General features: G+C 37.9%; 1 pseudogene; it reads right to left on the bottom strand.

Moving 5' to 3' along the window:
• Nucleotides 1-1520: 1520 nt before the first annotated feature.
• Nucleotides 1521-17045, bottom strand: LOC123805352 (annotated as a pseudogene).
• Between the last annotated feature and the right edge of the window lie 5008 nt (nt 17046-22053).

The following is a 22053-nucleotide window of genomic DNA, read 5'->3' as shown; positions in this document are numbered from 1 at the left end:
AAAAAAAATTGAATTAGGTAATCAAATTGCTTTTACCACAGTTCTATTCCTAAAAATCCTGTTATTTTATTCTCAACATAAAACAATCTTGATATTTTATCTCTAAACAGATTAGTCCTGGTTATTCAGGATACTGAATATGTTGCTAAGATAAGGCACTTGAGAAATACACTTGACATTGTTGTTACACTGTTCTTACAGTGTTGTGATTCCTATTACAAATAGAGAATTGTGAAGTGAAAATACTCCTATAGGACTTTTTAAATTAAAATTTTGCTATTAACAAATACATACATAGTTTACAAAGAAAAATAGTGGCATATTATAATTTTCTTCCTCATTATCTCTATTTCTGACTCTCACTTTAAACATTTTAAAACTATTTCTTCTATTTTTACCTACATGTTTGAAACTAATCTTATGTGACAGACACAGAGTTGCAGTGTTCTGATTCCTCTTCAAGAAAGACTCTTCACCCAGCTACCATGAGTGTGGTGAGCTGGTGGTCTTCAGGCATTATCTTGTTCAGGTTACCCTCCTCCTCCAAGTTGAGGTCACACTCTTCTTAAAGTGACACCATCTCTTCCAGGCTAGGTAGTGATGCAAAGGCCTAAATATTTCTGCCTAGTTGTAGAATTCCTTTATTGAGTCATTTTTGCTCTGGTGTCCCCTACAGGCTTGTAGAGACTTTTGTTAGATCTACAAAACTGAGGAGTTCCCTGCTGGATTTGGCTTCCTCTGTCCTTTCACAGGTCTTAGATTTGCATTGTACTCTGAAGGCTTTCCTTGTCCACTTCCCCTTTCTCTCCCTTTTGTCTTTCATAAGTGCCACCCCTCAAAACACCACTTGCCCTGAACACTCTGTTACTTGCAGAGCACTTACACCTTTTCCTCCCGTGGGGTGCTGCCTTCTGCCCTTTCTCAGTCCTCCCAGTGCAGTCATGGAGCACACTGTTCAGTGGTTCACTGAGAAAGTGTCTTGAGAAGCTATTCTTAAGGAGTCTTATATTTAAAAATATTGGTATTCTATCCTCAAGTTTGACTGATACTGGATTTGATATAGAATTCTCAGTAGGAAATAATTTTCTTTCAGACTTTTAAGCACATTGCTCCATTATTTTTCAAGTTCTAGTGTTGTTATTGAGAGGTGTGATGTTATTCTGATTTGCTTTTTCTTTGTATGACATTTATTTCTCCCTGTAATCTTATATTTATTCCTTGATATTCAGAGAATTCATAATAATGTGGTTTGGTGTGGGTCATTTTTTTCATTGTTTACCAAGAATTCATGGGTTGTTTTAATATAGAAATGCTTCCAGACCCACTGGATAATGAAGAAAGGAGAAAAAAGGTGGCGGGGGGGGGGGGGTTCAAATAACAGGGAATGTATCATGTAAGAGAAGCAAAAGAGAATTCCCTGGATAATGGCTATGGGAAGAGTCACAACAAGAGTGTGTAGCAGGCCTTGTGATAAACAGTCTACATTGGAGCAGGAGAATGGAGAATTAAAGTCTATCAAATCATGTGATGCTGAGACAAGAATGGCCACTCCCTGAAGTACTGCATGTGACTGAAATTGCAGCTGTATGTGGTGGAGTTCTGGTAGACTTCTGAAAAGTAGATGTCATTCCTAAACCTTTCGAAGATGGAAACAGGGCTAAGAGACAGGCGTTTGGTAGAAAACATTCAAAACTATCCCTTCCACTTCTACTTATAGAGATAGCCTCTGCTGGGTTATGTGGCTTTGACTCTTTTTGAACACTAGGAGTTGGATTTGTTTCAGAGTTGGAAAACAAGTTATTGTTGCCAGAGTTTGTTTCGACCTTTGCTTGCGATGATCCTATGGGTGGGGTATGCAAGGGTCCCGTAGTTCTCTGGGGAGTCACAGATAAACTGCTGTGGTCTGCACATAATTTATTGATGCCATTGTCTAGACAACACTTCCTACCGCTGGCATCTGTCTGGGGTACAGCAGTCTCACTTTCAATAACTGCCAGAAACTTGTTTAAGCTTTCAGAGAATGGCAGATCATCCCAGATCTTGGGGTCGTCATCTGGGGAGCCACCAGCTATCTCTTCAGGTCTGAGTGATAAAGGTGGACAACATGTATGTCTTTCCTGAAGGCTCAGCAGGGTATTGACATCTTGATGCTGGTGACATGTTAGTTCATGCAGGGAATACCTGTTTTCCATTCCTACTGCACTGTAGAAGGATTTTGTATTTCTTGGCTCATGAGGCTTTTGCATTTTCAAGGGGAATAAATTAGAGCCAGTAACTGCAATATCATGCTGACTGCTGTGAACTGCATTTGGTTGATTAGCTTGTAGGTCAAGTTCTTCACCCAGCTTTTGCGCTGTACTCTTTTGATCCATATAGGAAACAAGACTCCATGAACACTGAATAGCTTTACGGCAACCACTGGAACCAGTGTCCTCTGCCACGGAAATGTATTCTCTGTTCTGGTGAAGAGTGTCAACAACCTTGCTTTGACCTGAAGCTGAAAAGTTAGCATCCTCTGTTGGCTGTGAAACAATGGAAGTGAGTTCAAGTGATGGCTGCCAGGATATTAAAAAATTGTCTTTGCCATTAGACTCAAAAGAACAAGAACTGCTGTCAGGGCCACATGTGCTGCTGAGATCACTACTTGAGTGGCTACTAGGTGTCTGGGAGCCACCGTGAAGTTTCTTGAAATCAGAATGCCGCAAAAGCTGCCAGAAATAGTCCATGACCGTGAAGCCTGCAACACCCGGGTCTGGTAGGACCATCTGGCAAGCTACTAGCTCTTTAATGTCTCTCCTGTTGTCAGGGCACTGTTCTAAGGAGTTCCTGGAATCTGAACCTTGCCCATGTTGGTTTTCAAAATTCTTTGAAAAAAGTAAGTAAATTTTAAAGAGAATAAAATAATCTTTCTTTGACTAGAATATGAAACAGAGATTTAAAATAATTTCAGCTCTGACTGGTGTGGCTCAATTGGTTGTGAGTCATCTCACAAAGAAAGGGTCACCAGGGTTCAATTCCTGGTGAGGGCACATGTCTGATTTGCAGGTTTGGCTCCCAAACAGGGTGTGTGGGATAGACAACCAATCAATGTTTCTCTCTTGCACTGATGTTTCTCTTTCTTTTTCTCCCTCCCTTCCCCTCTCTAAAAAATAAATAATAAATAAAATCTTTAAAATAATTTTAATTCCTCTAGTGTCATAGGCACAGTAGTATAAGTAAGAGGAGTAAACCTTGGAGGAAAGAGACTTGTATTCAAATCTTGGTTCTGACATTTACTAGTGTTGTGACTTTGGACAACTTATTCAACCTTACTAAACCTCAGTTTTCTCATTTCTAAAATAAAAATGAAAAAATGTAGAATTATTGTATTTTCAATAATGGATGGAAAACTGCAGTGCTTAGCAGATAGTAGTTGCTCAATAGCTGGTAGCTATTATACTTCTTTTTACCTTCCATAATTCATTAATAGTTTTTAAACTCATGGTTAATATTTATAATATAATCTTTACTGTATTTTTTCCATTACCATTTCGTCCCCTTATACTCCCCTCCTCACAGCAATCCCCACACTGTTGTCCATGTCCATGAGTCCTTTTTCCTTTTTGCTCAATCCCTCTACCTCCTAAACTTACCCCGCCCCACTAGTTCTCATCCTGCTCTCGCTCTGAGTCTGCTTCTGTGTCTATTGATATGATCATGTGGTTTTTATCTTTCATTTTGTCTATGTGGTGAATTACACTTATGATTTGTGAACATTGTAACAACATTACATTCCCAGAATAAATCCCACTTGATCATGGTGTATGATCTTTTTGATGGAATGCTGTATTTTGTTTGCTAATATATTGTTGAGGATTTTAGCATCTATGTTCAGCAGGGATATTGGCCTATAATTTTATTTCTTTGTAGTGTTTTTACCTAGTTTTGGAATTAGGATAATGCTAGCCTCATAAAATGAGCTTGGAACCCTTCCTCCTCTTGAATTTTTTGCAATGGTTTGAGAAGGAGAAATGTTCTTCCCAGAATGTTTGGTAGAATTCACTTGTGAAGCCATCAATCCAGGGCTTTTGTTTGTTGGGGTTTTTTTGATGACTGCTTCAATTTTATTAGGTGTAATCTGTCTGGTCAGATTCTCTGGTTCTTCCTGATTTAGTTTTGGAAGACTGTATGTTTCTATGCATTTATCCATTTCATCCAGGTTGTCCAATTTTTTGGCATATAGTTGTTCATAATATTTTTTACTATCTTTTGTATTTCTTTGGTGTCAGTTGTTATTTCTCCTCTTTAATTTCTGATTTTATTTTGTTGGGTCCTCTTTCTTTTTCCTTGATGAGTCTGGTTAAAGATTGATTGATCTTGTTTATCTTTTCAAAGAACCAGCTCTTGGATCCATTGATCTTTTGTATCATTTTTTAGACTCTTTAATTTATTTCTGCTCTGATCTTTATTAGTTCCTTCCTTCTACTCAGTTTGTGTTTGTTTATTATTTTACAAGTTCCTTTAAGTATGTAGTTAATTGTTTGTTTGAGCTTTTTCCTGTTTCTTGAGATAAGCCTGTAATGCTATGAATTTCCCTTTTAGGATTGCTTTCCAAGTATCCCCCATATTTTGGATTGTTGGGCCCTCATTTTCATTTGTTTCAAGGTATCTTTTGATTTCTTCATTGGTGTCATTGTTGACCCATTCATTGTTTAATAATAAGTTATTTAATTCCCATTTTTTGTGTGTTTTTCAGTGTTCTACTTTTGCTTGATTTCTAGTTTCATAGCGCTGTGGTCAGAGAAGATGCTTGAGATGATTTCAATCTTCTTAAATTTATTGAGACTTATTTTATGTCCTAACATGTGGCCTAACCTAAAAAACGTTCTATGTGCACTTGAAAAGTATGTGTATTCTGCTGCTTTGTGATGAAATGCTTGAAGATATTAATTGAATCCACTTGATGTATTGTGTCCTTTAAGGCCACTGTCTTCTTGCTGATTTTCTGTGTAAAAGATCTGTCCATTGAAGTCAAAGGGGTGCTAAAATCCCCAACTATGACTGTAATTCTGTCAGTCTCTCTGTTTAAGTCCATCAAGATTTGCTTTATATATTTAGGTGCTCTATTTTGGGTGCATAAATGTTTCCTAGGGTTATATCCTCTTGTTGGATTGTTCCCTTTATCATTATGTAGTGCCCTTCCTTGTCTCTTACCGTAGCCTTGGTTTTAAAGTCTATTTTTTCAGATATGAGTACTGTTACCTCAGGGTTTTTTTCTTTTCTGTTTGCATGAAATATCTTTTTCCATCCCATTATTTTTAGTCTGTGTGTATCTTTCAATCTGAGACAGGTCTCTTGGAGGCAGCATATAAATGGATCTTGTTTTCTTATCCATTCAGCTACCCTATGTCTTTATGTCATTTACATTTAAGGTGATTACAGATAGATACACATTTAGTACCCTTTTACTGTTAGACAGTTTTCCTCTCTTTTTCTTAATAAAAGAAGCCCTTTAACATTTGCTGCAGTACTGGCTTGTTGTTAACAAACTCCTTTAGCTTTATCTGGTCTGGAAAACTCCTTATTTCTCTTTCGATTTTCAATGACAGTCTTGCTGGGTAAAGTAGTCTTGGTTGTAGGTCCTTCCTTTTCATCACCTTGAATATTTCACGCCATTCCCTTCTTGTCTAAAACGTGTCTGTTAAGAAATCAGATGATAGTCTAATTGGTACTCCCTTGTAGGTAACTACCTGCTTTTCTCTTGTGGCTTTTAGGATTCTCTCCTTCTCTTTAAGCCTTGTCATTTTAATTATGATGTGTCTCAGTGTAGGCCTCTTTGGGTTCAACTTGTTTAGGATTCTCTGAGCTTCCTGGACTTGTGAGTCTTTTTCCTTCACTAGATTAAGGAAGTTTTTGCTTATATTTCTTCAAGTAAGTTGTCAATCCGTTGCTTGGTTTCTTCTTCTTCCAGTATTACTGTGAGGAGGATGTTGTTATGGTTCATGTCCAAAATGTTTCTTAAGCTTTCCTTATTTTTTAAAATTCTTTTTGCTGCTCTGCCTGGACATTTTTTTTTACCTTGTTTTCCAAATCAGTGATTCGATCCTCTGCTTCATCTGACCTACTGTTTATTCCTTCCAGTGTATTATTTATTTCAGATATTGCATGCTTTAGTTCTGACTAGTTGTTTTTTATGGTTTCTAGATTTTTTTATGCTGTTGAGTATCCATATAATCATTACTCTAAACACTTTACCTGATAAATTGCTTTTCTCTGTTTCATCTAGTTCTTCTGGATAACTCTCTTGTTCTTCCATTCAGGTCTGTTTCTTTGTTTTCCCATTTTGGCTGCTTCCTTGAATTTGTTTGTATAAATTAGGTAGATCTGCAAAGACTCTGGTGTAGACCTTTGTCAGAAACTGCTTGTGACCTGCCCTGGTCAACCTGTTTGGAGCTATCAATGATCCACAGCATGTGGCTCCCTCTGCTGGGCCTGGTTGTGTGCGGAAAGATCCAGGTTGCACTCCAAGGTCAGCTTTTATTAGCATTGGGCCTAAGGGAGAGTCAATTGAAATGTCCGAGTTCCGCCTTTGTTGTTAAACTAATCAATGATATTGCCTCAAGCTATAATCAGTAGCTCAGCTAAGAACCATGGGGCATTACAGAGTAATTCCTGCAGGTGGTGCTATTTCTTCCCTTGAAACTGTTTTTATTTGGAGAGGTTTGCTCTGCCTTAGAACAACAGCTTCTGCAGTATGGGGGATGATTCGGCACAGGGATCCTGGCAGCTGTTTCTTTAGTTCTCTCATCAGAGCCACCAACCTCAGACTCTTCTCAAGTGTCTTTTGTCACTCTGTCCTCCCTCTGTCTGAGCCTGGGGTAAGTGGCTACAAATGAAATTATTTACAGTTGCTGTTTAACAGGCTCTCTGCGTCTCCAACCATCTGTCCCTGGCAGACAGAAACCCTACTGTTTTTCAGAGCTGGAAGATATCTGGGTTCCTTTCTGGCTCTGGTGCTGTAGTCTTGGGAGCCAAGCTTGAGGTTTAGACCCCACACATCTCAGAGGGAACTTCCTGGCTACTGAAACATCTCTCTGGAACCACAGCTGCCACCATGGGAGTCCAGGCAGCCCTCTTGCACCACCTCTACACTCCCTACTAGTCTTGTTGTGGTGAAGTGTTTTCTTCTGCCCGTGGTTATAAGGCTAGTGTTCAGTGGTTATTCAGGATGATTTCTCTACAATTTAGTTGTAATTCCAGATTGGTCCTGGAGGAGGTTATGTAGTTTCCTCTTTCTCCTCTGCCCTCTTGAATCTACAGTTTCCATAAACTCTGAGTGCTTAAGGGAGTGTTCTTTCCTGTTTAAAAAAGAAAAGAAAGAACCATTTAGTATTTTTTAAAAAATTCTTTAGCTCTTGGCTTCACCTTCCCTGTGGGTCTTTCTTTATTGTTCAGTTACAGAGTGCTCTGTTCCTGTTTTAAAAATCCTGATTCCAATGTGGATAAAATTTCTATCTGTTCCTGCTAGTAAAGATGAGACAGAAAACAATTATGACTTAGGAGTCAGTATGTTCTTCTTAACTTTTATAATTATTTAAGACCACACTTTCGAACCTATTCTTAGAGATATCAATATGCAGATAAACAAATATCCAACACTTCTGAATTTATATAAATTTAGAGTTTTAAAGCTCTGAAAACATTTAGACTTGGCTCTTCTGACTTTTGAAAGAAGTTGTCACACATGGTGTTTTAATAGCTCACCTACAGCCTGTTTTTTTGTTTTAATAGCTCACCTACAGCCTGTTTTTATAGTCTGAAGTACTTACAGGCTCCCACAGTTATGACTCCTAGAAACATTTTAGAGAATTCATATGATTTCGTTAAAATGAAATGTCAACAGAATACAAAAAAGAAAGCTGGTCTCCATTACCATCGCTCCAAATATAAAGCTCTGTCCAACAAAGCAAGTTTCAACTCCTTTGGTTAATAGGTTCTGAGTTGAATCATTTATCCAATGTTTCTGGGATTTCATTAGGATTCTGGATGTATCTATTAGAAAGAAAAGAAAACATGTGAAGAGATAAACTTTGAAATTTTAACTTGCCATAAAGTCAGAAGATAAGAACAATTAGTTTGAAAATGCAGCATGAACCTTTTGAGTTACACATTTAGGCATTTCTTCCCTCTAGTTTCCCACTGCTAGAGAGACAAAAGCAACTGATCAATTATAAATTGAGTGGATGCCTGCCTAGCCATCAGGCCCAGCAATTTTTCTAAAAGTAGCAGTGGAAGCAGTGGTGGGATCTCTAGCCCTTCTCCTCAAAGCAGAGGGGAGTCTTCCCTCTTCCCTGGCAATCGTGGCCCTGGTGCCCCTGCTGTCCCTTTGGTCAAATGAGTTTGCTCTGCACAGGAAGGAGACAGACATTTCTTCTGTCAAGGACTGCGGGAGGAGGAGAGAAGATTGAAGGGGAGAAAGAGCTTCAGGTGCCTAGACATATCCTTGCATTCTCAGGCCGTCATCCTGGCAGGGCAAATCATGCAGGTGAAGTGGTCAGGCAACTGAGAAAAGGGACCGAATTTCAACTTCTGATGTGCAAATGCTCCCACAGACAGCTTCTGCCTCAAGGGACTTCAGCCACTTGAGTATTAACCTCAATTTGGGTAATCCTTCAGTTTGAAACAATTTTACTCTCTCATTCTATGTTCTCTAACTTGGATTAGAGCTTTGCAATTTAATATTCTAATTACAGCTTAGTTGGTCTGAATAAAAAGAGCCCAGTTTAACATTATCACAATACATATACCAGAAATAAACATCTATTTCTTGATTTTTTATCTTTTGAAGGAATTGGTGAAGGAATTGATAGTTTAGTGGTCATCTTTTTACTAAATACATATTACCTTAAAAACACATATCTTCAAATCCTATTAATATACCAAAGGAGTAGCTAGGAAAAAAATGCTTTATGATCTTACCAGTGCAAATCAGTGTCTGCAAGACTCAAAAATACATCTAAGCAGCTTCCAAAACAGTAATAGCAAGTAATTTGTTTGATTCTGCAATTTTTATAGAAAGTTTATATCTTTAACTGGTATTTACAATAGAACTATATTTTAGACACCAGTAGAACCACATTTTGGACAATTAGACCTGGAAAAGTAGAAGGAAAAAATATATAGAAATGTTCACTGAATTTGTTTTCATGTGATGAAAAACAAATTTGGAAAAGTAAAAATTCAAAGTAATATTTTGTGTACAAGTGTTCCTGCACAACTTACATTCTTCTTAAACAATTTCAGATGAATCTCTTCTGAATTTATTGGTTCATAGTAGCTACCTTTCCTGACTTTAATGAGTAGTGCCAACTGACAGAAAAGTGAAGGAAAACTGTGTGTGCGTGGTGGGGGGGCGGTGTTGGTGGGAAGACAGAGATGTTTTTATGTTTTTCCTGGGTAGTTAAATCACGAGCAAAGTGAAGCACACTATATAGTCTGGGGTTGGGGAGATGTGGAAACTTAATATAATGAAGTAAACACCATACCAACAGAAGATCTGAAAATTAATGTCTATCTTCTATTAAAAAGTAATGAATAATCTTGAAACAGTTAATAAAAAGTGTACAGAGTACCCAGTTACATTTTTCTCACCATTATAAGAGTAACTTTACTTTCTCTAATTCATTGGTTTTGCTAATAATTTATCAGATTACAAAAAGTTACGTACAAAACTTCTTATTTAACTTGTTTTTAAGGCAATGTGTAGTTACGACCAATGTCTTTCTGGTCAAAAACTACCTACCAAGTGTAACTCTATTGTCATATACTAAATGTCCTGTCTTGGGATAGTTACTAAATCCCTTAAACCTTGATTTCCTCATCTGTAAAATTTAGGTTGAAGAAGGATAAAAGGATACAAAGTAAAAGGAAGTAAAGGGAAGGTCTGTTGCTGATCTTGCCAATTAGTGTTCATTTGCTTTTCTCTTATAACTATTGTAAATATTTTGATGATCATTGTCACCACTACTGTTTTTCTCCTTTGGAGTTGTTTGCAATACTATCTTATAACTCATATTCTTAATTTAGCAGCCTGACCAATTAAAACTCCCTATGTTAATGGTTGATCGTAGGACTTTGTTTTTCTTTTTGTGGCTAATGGCCAGCTCAGTAATTTTCAACCTTTTTCATCTCATGGCACACATAAAGTAATTACTAAAATTCTGTGACACACCAAAAATTATATATTTTTTCCAACCTGACAAAAACATAGGTGTTATTTTGATTCATTCACATCAGATGTCTATTTTGTTGGTTATTGTCATTTTTCCACTTGACAACCTAGGGGAAAAGAGGTTAGTACTCGTGACTAAATAGTCAGGAATTGCATGTTTTAAAAATTCTTGTGGTACACCAGTACAAAATTGCCGATCTAATTTAAAAAAGAGTGGCAAAATGCAAATAGAAAATAAATGTACTTGTAAAAAATTTGGTTGCTGCTAGATAGCCACTAGGGGAAGCCTAAACTCTGTAGCTGTGGCAGATTCTGACCAGCAGAGTCTGAGTGTTGTGACTGAAGACAACAACTGCACAGGCTACAGCAATTCTGTGGAGAAAAAAGGACAGCATGGCCACTCCCTAAAGAGGAAAGTGCACTGACCCTTGCCTGGACAGGCTTTTATTGTTTTTCTCAGGTCCTACATCAAAGAAGAATTTATTATCTATTGCATAGAATATTGTTGTCTACATTTTAGGTACAATCAAGGAAATGAAAATAACAAATGCAGAAGGAAAAGGTGGCTAGCTGATTAGCTCCGTCCTTGGGAAAACTCACACAGGCTTTGGAAATTACCTTGAAGATAGACAATAAACATCTACTGTTTCAGACCAGTGTGAGAGAGTTTTAGCAAGAGCAAGCCATAACAGTCTGTATGCATTTTTCTAGGCCTGGTTCCCATGGGAAAACCTGGTTTGAGGGTCTGGCTCCTGCCCACCACCTCGCTTCTGTAGGTTTTCCATACAGAGCTGAGTCACATTTGCCAGACCAAAACAAACTGGTCCCCTACACATAGTGACCAAGGAGACTTTTTTAAAACAAAGGTTCATCCTTCAAGGAGGGATTGAGAAAAAAGAAAAAGGACTCATGGACATGGACAACAGTGTGGTAATTGCTGGGGAGTGGGAGTTATAAGGGCACTGAAAGGTAACATGAAAAAGTACAATTAAGACTAAACTTAAAAAAAGACACAGACAACAGTGTGGTGACAGCCGGAGGTGGGTGGGGGCTAGGTGGAGGTGGGCAAAGTGCGTGTCTGTGTGTGTGGGGAAATGGGGATGGAAGGAGGCTCACTGAGGCAATGGACGCACGATGCAGTGTGCAGATGATGTTTCTTCAGTTGGACACTTGAAACATGCATGGTTTTGTGAACAAATGTCACCCCGTAAATTCAGTTAAAAACAGGGTTATTGATTGATCATTAGAGCTGAACTAATTATTATTATATCTGCTACAATGAGGATGGATCTGTGCCAATCCATTCATATACTCTTACTCAAATCTGCTGGAGTTTGTGCTGTAGTTTGGCTTTAAATATAACTTCTTTAAAAGTTATGTATCAATAAAGCTTTCAGTCTAATGTAAAATTCTTAACAAATCTTAGACTAGTTAATAGGCATCAGCATTTTGCAGTGTTAAACATTTGCAACATACATTATTTCATTCTGATAAGTAAACAAGGCCTTTATTTCTATTTACATATGGGGCAATTAGGATGGATTTTTGCCCAAGGTGAATAAGTTAGTGAATTTTATGACCCAAATCCAAGGGTTTGGATTTCTAGCCTGGAGATTTTTCTTGTATGCTGTCTTATGATAACTATAAGGACAGTCTAGTTAATAATGACCTATGTTGCAAATAAAGTATCAATAGTAGCCTAACAGAAACTAGGTTTACTAACATGAATGCATAAAAACCTTAAATTATATGTAGTTTTATATAATACATGTATAATAAAAATATTTACTTGTATGTTATTTTTAACCCTTTGGTATTAAGTCTGGACTGAAGTAAATAAATGTTAGTATGGAGTAATACACATCAGAGCTTGAACTTTTTTAAAAAATATATTTTATTGATTATGCTTTTACAGTTGTCCCATTTTCCCCCTTTATTCCACTCTGCCCTGCATACCCCCTCCTCCCCTTATTCCCTCCAACCCCTTAGTTCATTTCCATGGGTCATACATATAAGTTCTTTGGTTTCTACATTTCCTATACTACTCTTAACCTCCCCCTGTCTATTTTCTCCCTACCATTTATGTACTTATTCTCTGTACCTTTTCCCACTATCTCCTCCTCCCATTCCCCCACTGATAGCCCTCCATGTGATCTCCATTTCTGTGATTCTGTTTCTGTTCTAGTTGTTTGCTTAGTTTGTGTTTGTTTTTGTTTTTGGGTTCACTTGTCAATAGCTGTGAGTTTGTTGTCATTTTACTGTTCATATTTTTTATCTTCTTTTTCTTAGATAAGTCCTTAACATTTCATATAATAAGGGCTTGGTGATCATGAACTCCTTTAATTTGACCTTATCTGGGAAGCTCTTTATCTGCCCTTCCATTCTAAATGATAGCTTTGTTGGATAGAGTAATCTTGGATGTAGGTCCTTGCCTTATGACTGGGAATACTTCTTTCCAGCCCCTTCTTGCCTGCAAGTTTTGTTTTTTTTTTTGAGAAATCAGCTGATAATCTAATGGGAACTCCTTTGTAGGTAACTCTTTCCTTTTGTCTTGCTGCTTTTAAGATTCAGAGCTTGAACTTTGATATGCATACTAATCACCTGGGATCTTGTTAAAATGAAGATTCTGATTCATTAAGTCTGGGTCAATGCCCAAGACCCTGCATTCCTAACAAGCTCCCAGGTGATATGGATGCAGTTGCTCCCCTGACCACACTTTGGGAAGCAAGGATAGAGACTACACATTCAAATTATAATTCTCTGATTTAACTTCTAGGAACATGCTTATTTCCAAAAGGTTATTTTTACAAAATAGCAATTTTTAAACTCTATGTGCTTAAAAATTATGGAGAAAGCCGTAAAGCTTTTGTTTATGAGTAATATCTACTTATGTTTTTTTTCTTATATTGCCAACTGTTTTCCATAAAATTCTTTATTTATCCATCCTCCTAACAAGGATTTTATCTTATTGACCTTCACCTCTTTTTTTAAATATATTTTATTGATTATACTATTACAGTTGTCTCATTTCCCCCCTTCACTCCCCTCCACCCTGTACACCCTCTCCCACCCATATCCCCCCCTTTAGTCATGTCCATGTGTCATACTTATAAGTTCTTTAGCTTCTACATTTCCCATACTATTCTTACCCTCCCCCTATCTATTTTCAACCTACAATCTATGCTACGTATTCTCTGTACCTTTTTCCCCTCTCTCCTCCTCCCACCCCTCTGTTGCTAACTCTCCATTGATCTCCATTTCTGTGGTTCTGTTCCTATTCTAGTTGTTTGCTTAGTTTCTTTTGGTTTTGCTTTAGGTGTGGTTATTAATAATTGTGAGTTTGCTGTCCTTTTACTATACATGGTTTTTCTTTATCTTCTTTTCTTAGATAAGTCCCTTTAACATTTCCTAAAATAAGGGCTTGGTGATGATGAACTCCTTTAACTTGACCTTATCTGAGAAGCACTTTATCTGCCCTTCCATTCTAAATGAAAGTTTTGCTGGATAGAGTAATCTGGGATATAGGTCCTTGTTTTTCATGACTTGGAATACTTCTTTCCAGCCCCTTCTTGCCTGTAAGGTCTCTTTGGAGAAATCAGCTGACAGTCTGATGGGAACTCCTTTGTAGGTGACTGTTCCCTTGTCTCTTGCTGCTTCTAAGATTCTCTCCTTCATTTTTACTTTGGTTAATGTAATTATGATGTGCCTTGGTGTGTTTCTTCTTGGGTCCAACTTCTTTGGGACTCTCTGAGTTTCCTGGACTTCCTGGGAGTCAATTTCCTTTGCCAGAATGGGGAAGTTCTCCTTTATTATTTGTTCAAATACATGTTCAATCTTTACTTTTCCTCTTCCCCTTCTGGTACCCCTATAATTTGGATGTTGGAATGTTTAAAGATGTCCTGGAGGTTCCTAAGCTTCTCCTCATTTTTCTGAATTTTCATTTCTCCATTCTTTCCTGTTTGGTTGTTTTTTTCTTCCTTCTGGTCCACTCTATTGTTTCGAGTCCCAGCTTCCTTTTCATCACTATTGGTTCTCCGTGCATCTTCCTTCATCTCTTTTATGGTAACCTGCATTTTTTCATCTAATTTGTGCCCAAAATCAACCAATTCTGGAGCTTCCTGATCACCAGTGTTTTGAACTGTGCACCTGATAGATTGGCTATCTCTTGGTTGCTCAAAAGGATGAGCCCTGGGGCATTGATCTGTTCTTCTGTTTGAGACATGTCTCTCTCTCTCTCTTTTTTTTGGTCTGGTGGCTCCTGTTATGGTGAGGGGTGGAGCCTTAGGTGTTCACCGGGGCTGGGCACCCCAGTCGCTAGATTGTGATGTTGTATGTGGGGGCAGGGCGGGGCGGGGGCGGGGGCAGGGGGGAACAATGGCAGTAGCTCCCTTCTCCTGAGACCTCAGTCCCTTTTCTGGGATCCTGGGTTGCGCGCTCTGCCCTGGTCCACAATTGCTGCCTCACTGGGTCCGCCAGCTGCCACTTGCGTACTCAGGGTCCACCCTCCGCGATCTTGTGCGTCCCAGATGCCTTATGCGCTCCGGGTTGCATTATGCGCCCAGTTCTCCCTGTTCTCTGCTTGCCCCGACCTGCGCCCGGCTGTTCCTCTTCACCCCTCCTACCGGTCTGGATGAATGGGCCTACTTCAACTTCTTGGCTGTCCGACTTCCATTCAGATAAATTCTCTATCAGTTCTGGGTTTTATTCTGCCTCTAAATTGTTGTTGTTCTAATCTTGGTTGAGCGTGGAGGTACGGTGCATCCACCTATGCCTCCATCTTGCCGGAAGTCCCTCTACTTATGTTTTAAACTGGCTATAAGAAATCAAATGAAAGAGAATTTATAATTAATAAATCTAAAAAGTATTTGTTAATTCATTAAAAGTAACAGACCAATTTCTTGATTAACAGAAAGAACATAGTTTTATAAATAAATGTGTCCCCCCCAAAAATTAGCAAGAAGAGTGGCATTGTTTCACATTTGCAAATCTCTGTAATGTTTGGTTTAATAAAGATAGTGTAATTCTCCTATTTCCCTTTCTGCTCAGTCTGTGGTGGCGTCACGTGTCACGCAGTCTCTTGAAAACCCCTCTCTGCATTCACAAGAGAATGAGAGTGAGAAGGGGGATAATTCCTTAGGGTTATGAAGATGGTTTTAATCTCAAAAAGCCCTAAAAGATCTAAAATTATACCTGAAATTGGCTTTTTTGTGATACCACTTAAAACAGCAAGTTTCATTCATTTACTTTTCTAGTGTAGCTGTAGATATTCCTGAAGTAGGAGCAGTGGTGAGATTAGTGATTCTTAGTGTTGCCTTGGTCTTGAAACTCTCTGAAAGTCTGATGACAGCAATGGACTCTTCCCCAGAAAAACGCACACATAACCAGAACACTCGATGCGTTACATATTTTGGGGACTGGCAGATTCATACACATCTGTAGAGTATCCACAGACCGCAGGTTAAGAATCCTAGTCTAGATAATCAAATAACATTTCTTCCAAATTTATAGTCTCATATTAAATTGAATATATACAACGTAATAAAAATACTTTTTTCCTTGGTTGGTGTAACTCAGTTGGATGAAACATTGTCCTGTAAACCAAAAGGTTGAGGGTTTGATTCCAGTCAGGGCACAAGTAAGACTCAATTAACAAAGGCACAAATAATTGAAAGAACAAAAATTAATGTTGTCTCTTGCTCTCTCACTTCTCCTCCTTCTTTTCTCCTAAATTAATAAATTAAACAGATAGCTTCAAGACTTTACATACCACTTCCTTCAAATGGAGAAAACTGTGACTGATGTATGCAAAACTCAGTTTGACTTGTTTATGTAAATGACACGACATTTTGGGTCTTTGCAGGGAGTAAGGATAGGAGAGAGGATGGGCAGAGAGTTTCTGAGCTCTGAGTCACATTTTAAGTTGGGCAAAGAAAGTACTGAGTATCAAAGACAGATTTCTAGACTAAAGAAACAATGGCTCCCACTGAGTAACTTAGAAGGGCAAATCACATGTGTTTGGGCTGGGGGGATAGCTTATGTGGAAAAATATGTTTCCTCCCTTGTTCATAATTTTTGGGAGAGTACACACACACATTATAAAAATAACATTAATTGATTCTTCATATGAAAAGATCAATGTAGTCACATTTATGTGCATGTATAGGTATATACATACTTATATATGTGAATATGATACACATGAATGACAACAAAAATTTCTATACATATGTATTTCTCATACTTGTATGTCTATGTGTCTGTATCTTTATATACATCATAGAACCTTTGAAATGAAATCATGAAACCCTAATACAAGGATGAGAATGGAGCCCTCGTTCCAACTACGGTGGGGCCCAGAGCCCATCCTGCTTGCCAGCACTATCCACTGCTCCCTCTCCGGTCCCCACCTCCCTCCAGAAGCACGGAGACCTAAGGCTCTGCTGAATGTAATGTGAAAACCGCCACTGCTCCAAGTCCTGGAGGTTAAAAAAAGAAAAGAGTGAAGCTCATCAAATAGGAAACCAAAGAAAAACTTTAGGCAGCAGTCTTTTTGCTCTTCGGTGTCTCTCAAGTCTCCTGTCAAGGCTGGAATACGGGATTCCTCAGCCACAAACTTGCGGTGCTGTGGCAGTGGGGAAATCAAAGTGGGGGATTTCTGCTTCCTGCACAGGCTTGCAGCTCACTCGCATTTCCTCTCTCATGCTTACAGGCTTTACTTGTACCTTTTGGAGACTAGGATTATCCGAGAGAAGCACTTTTGACATGAAGGGTAGATGAAACTTGAATTATGGAGAGCGAGAACCGAGGCAAGAAGAAATTTTCTTCTCCTATTCATGTGCTCACACGGAGGCCTGCAAAACAGAACAGCAGAACAGTCACTGGTGATGGCCAGTCCTTAGCTGGAGGGGCACAGCTCCTTCACCTCCACTGCAAAGCCGACAGATGTCCGTGGTAGTGAATGTCCATATACTGGAAAAGCAATTTTCTCTTCATGCTTAAGTAAAAGTATTAATACAAAGAAAATACAATTTAAAATAGTTCAAACAAACCTACCATCTCTGAACAAATACTCCATCTTAATAATTCAGGAAAAGCATCATTTAGCTTCTTTCACATCTTTATAAGAAAACCTACACAGAACCTGTTTCTACCATTAATAGGAGAGAACTGAACTTTCAGGATTTTTTTTAAAAGAACCTAAGTTGGTGGAAAATGGTCTTTTTTTAGCTGAAAAATTAACTTTATTGGATCTCAGTGCACAAATTTTTTACAGTTTTAAAGACAATTCATATTTTGCAAACAGAGAAAGCAAAATGTTATATGATAAAAGGAGAGTTCAAAATGCTTTAAAAAGATGCTTGTATAAAACATATCAGAGAAGTAAAACCACAGAATAGCAATGTTCTCCTCTTTTATACTTTAAAAAGTTTTAAATGTTGTTCTGTTTACCAACATTTAAAAACTGATTAGATTAAATATAGTATAGAATAAATGTATTATACATGTTCAAGATAAAACTCTATCAATATGTTCCCATTTGCACACTCATGGCAAAAGTTTTAAGTTTCTGAACCTGAGTGGAACTGTTTCTGAGATTGGCACCCTTGAATTTTGACAAAATAGAAGTCACAGCTTAAAAATCATCATAGAAACTTTCAGGCACAGGTGTCCACAAGATATTGAGAAACTTAGAAACATGACGATGGAAGGGAGATCTTGGAAGAGATACTAACCCTGTCCATCAATCACAATGACATTTCTGTTAAACTAAAATCTTGCCACCTAAACAATAAGATGAAAAGTTATGAAGATGAAAGATAAACAGATTTATATAAATCATTGTGTTACATTAGTAAAGGGAGCACAGAAAAGAGCTCTTACTGCCTAAGTCTTTGTTGTTATCCTTATTTTCAGATCCTTAAATATATAAGATTAGTAAGGTTGTACCAAATGCAGGTATGTAGTCCTAGGTTCAGTTTGCACCTTAGGCCACATGGCAATCTCTAAGGACAAGGTAGAGAAGGTGACAGAGAATCAAGACACAGGCAGAAAGAAGGGTCACAGGAAAAAGCACCTGCCCTCTGCACCCCTTCTAATCCAGTTTAGGGTAGGAGTGTAACACGATGGTACTACCTGTGAGCTGGGGGACATAAAACAGGGCAAAGCTCCCTCCTGAAAATCTCTTACCTGCTTAAAATCCTGCTATTACAATAAAGCCTCAATCCCTAACAATGGCCTATGAGGCCCTGGGTCATTTAGCTCCTAGTACTTGACCTCACCTTGATCACTGAACTTCAAACCTCAAATGCACCAAATGATTTCCCTTCTCAGGCTTTGGAGCTTCCTTTCTCTGTGTCTACCAGGCTCTTCCCTTAGTTCTTCAAATAGTTGGTTCATTCTCATCTTTCAGTTTTTAACTCTAACGTCACCTGCTTCAGAGAGCCCCACTTTATCTCAGATGGACCTCTTAGTGTCTGTGATATACATCACCCATTTTATTTCCTCATGGTACTAACCATGCTCGTGATATAAGCAATGAGGAGCATGCATACACCCTGCATATGCCCTTGCTTACTTATTTTTGCTTGTTCTTCCCACACTGGCCTGACAGTCTCATGAAGATAGGGCCCTGGTCTATCCTGTGCTCGACTGTACCCCCAGTGCTTAGCATGTAGTCAGTTCTTTATGAATAGTCAGTGAATAAATGAAAAACTATAAGCAGAATCAGGCAATTTAAGAAAAATTTTATAACAGGGTAGGTATATTCTATATAATAGGATTTTTCTTTTTTTCATTGAAAGCCCCTTCAAAAAGCTTTTCTCTATTAAGAAAAAGAATGGCTTTTCTTTTTCCCCACATCTTATACTACTGTACATAGACTTCCCATGTTTTCTTTGTCTCTTCTATTCCATTTGGTTTTATTCTTCCTAATGCCTTTTCTCGAGTCTCTCCTCCTGGTTCTTTATGTGCTAGTAATTTATGTTAGAGAATGCACCAAAGTAATCCGAGTTGTGTTCCTTGTTCCCTCCCCCACCCCTAAATATCCCCCTACCACAGTGTTTCACATTTCTTTGCCTTTTTCCACTCTTCCTTCTGTCTACAAAGTTCTTGCACTCTCTTATGGCTAATGCTTATTCTCTCACTCTCTTATGGCTAATGCTTATTCTTCTTTAAACTTCTTTTCAGGGGTCTTCTCCAGAAAGCTTTCCCAGGTTAAGCAACCCTACTTTTTAATTTATCATTTACCAAAGTACAGTTAATGTGTTTAATAACTTTTTTTTGGAACTAGAGTAAGCTCTTAGAATGACCATCTTTTTATATTCCCATTATCCAGCTCAAAACTTGACAATCCAAAACTTCAGCTACTTTCTCCCTGATTTTCTCTTTTGTCAGCCTTGCCATATACCATTAAATATAAAACACCATTTTACCATGTCATGAAATAATGTTATATGTGTATATGCACTGGAGTGTGCAGAGTAGTTTCATATATAGTACTTTTTTGAAATTTATTTTAATTATTATTTACTTTTCATCCTCATTTCCAATTTATTTTCTTAATTGTGGTGATATGAGCGAAGATTATCTTATTTAGAGCTCTAAAATACAATTTTATGTTGTATCAAACTATATTGGCATTCATCAAATCATAGTTTTCACAAAACTGTCATCAAATTAAAACTTTATGGAAAGGATTAAACCTGTAGGATGACTAGGACACTGTGCCAAGTGTTGTGGGGAAATTTTAAAAATAAGACATTTCCTGTCCTTAAATGTTCACCATCTAATTGGGCAGACAATTTACCAATAAATGAAAAACATCCAAGCAGAAATATTTGGAGATTAATTTTTCTTTTCTTTTTTTTACTCTCTGCAGCCCCACCCACCCCTACTTCCCACCTTTGATCCTACCCCCCTTTGGCTTTGTCCATGTGTCCTTTATATATGTTCCTTGATGACCTTTCCCCTTTTTCCCCTTTTATCCCCTCCCCCCCACTCTGGTTACTGTCAGTTTGTTCTTTATTTCAATGTCTCTGGTTATGTTTTGCTTGCTTGTTTGTTTTTTTTGATTAGGTTCCACTTATAGGAGAGATCATATGGTATTTGTCTTTCACCTCCTGTCTTATTTCACTTAGCATAATGCTCTCCAGTCCCATTCAATGCTGTTGTGAAGAATGGTAGCTCCTTCTTTCTTTGTGCTGTGTAGTAATTGTAGAAGAACAAATTGCTTTATTTTTAAAGGAAGGTTGGTTACACTGTCTTTAGAGTTTACTGTCCTCTAGTGGATCAAATGAGTATGTATAGAAAATTAGAATTAATGGAAAATTTGAGAGCTGAAATGAAAAAGGTCATTAAAAAACTAATTTTACTATTTGTTTTTCACCTGGTAAAACCCAGAAAATTGCAGAAAACTTCCCATTCATCATCTGGTAGACAAAAAAACCCAGTAATATCCTTTTGGGTGGTTACTCTTAGTTATTTCCTTTGCTTTTATCATAGTATTTCCTTAATGATGCTTGTCACCTAGTTTGCTTTGTCTCTCTCTCCTGCTTGAGTTGCAGTGTAGTGAGTCCATGTTTGATGGATAAGTAAATGAAGTACCAGGGATTAGTACATACTACAGTTGGGCAAACATAATGATAGACCTGAGAACAATTTCATATGTGGTATTTCTTACAGTTTATCTTTCTTCTCTATTTTATTAGGAAGGATTACATTTCTTTCAGCTCTATCATATTTAGAAAACCATATTCTACTTAATGATCTCAGCATATTTATTTCTCAGTTATTTATTGTGCAGCTGCTAAATACCAGGTTTTGGAGATAATATAAGTGATGAAAAAAATAGACAAGGCACCTTCCTAGTGACAAGACTTACAGTCTAATGCAAGAGACAGATGTTAAATCAATAATCACCCAAAAATTAAACTGGAATTGTGGTGAATTCTAGACAGAAAATAAACATAATAGCATGAGAAAGTGTAACACAGGGACTCATATACAGTCTTCGTATGGGAGGATGGGGAGAGAGAGAAGAGGATAGTTAGGGAAATGTAACCTTTCATCAAACATTTTCTCTCCAACTTGTCAGATTAATGATTAATTTTATTTCCTTTATACATTTCAAATATTTTCTAGATGAATTACCTTTATAATTAGAAAAGTAAGTATTTATATAGTGAAAATACTAGGTAGGGAAAGTGGCAACAACATACAAAGAAACCTTGGGTCCTCTCAATCTCACACATAAAAGTAAAAAATAGGGGGGCTGAGACAGAGACAGAGGCAGAACAGTGTAAATGTTGGGGTAGGTTGATGGAAACTAATTAGGGCCCCAGCTAGCTATTGTTTTGAAGGCTCTGATGTTGACTGATTCCATATCCAAGAATGAAGACTTTCCTGTCTTGTGTATAGGGGGAAACAGAATGTTAAGTGGCAAACCTTAGCCTAAAGTCTGAACAAACATGCCCAAGACAGACTCAAACCAACACAGCACAGACCTAGATAACTACATGGAGATTTGAACCACTGGAGTGAGGCCCAAAGCCAAAAGTTTGTGGGATTGATTTCTGGTCAGAGCATGTACCTGGGTTACCAGTTCATCCCGGTCTGGACATGGGTGCATGTGACCCCTGATCCAGGTCCATATGATCCCCATTCCTGGGTGTATAGGGGGCAACCAATTGATGCTTCTCTCCCATTAATGTTTTTCTCTCTCCTTTCCCCTCCCCCCCTCTCTAAGAAGCAAGTGAAAATGTCCTCAGGTGAGGATAATAAACAAACAAACAAACAAACAAATAGAATTAAAATGTGAACAATCACCCATAGGAGGCAAGACATGA

The sequence above is a fragment of the Phyllostomus hastatus genome, unplaced genomic scaffold (assembly GCF_019186645.2).
Source record: "Phyllostomus hastatus isolate PE091 unplaced genomic scaffold, TTU_PhHast_1.1 phas_scaffold_317, whole genome shotgun sequence".
Taxonomy (NCBI): Eukaryota; Metazoa; Chordata; class Mammalia; order Chiroptera; family Phyllostomidae; genus Phyllostomus; species Phyllostomus hastatus.
Note: the sequence above shows the minus strand (reverse complement) of the source record. Positions and strands in the feature narration are given on the sequence as shown.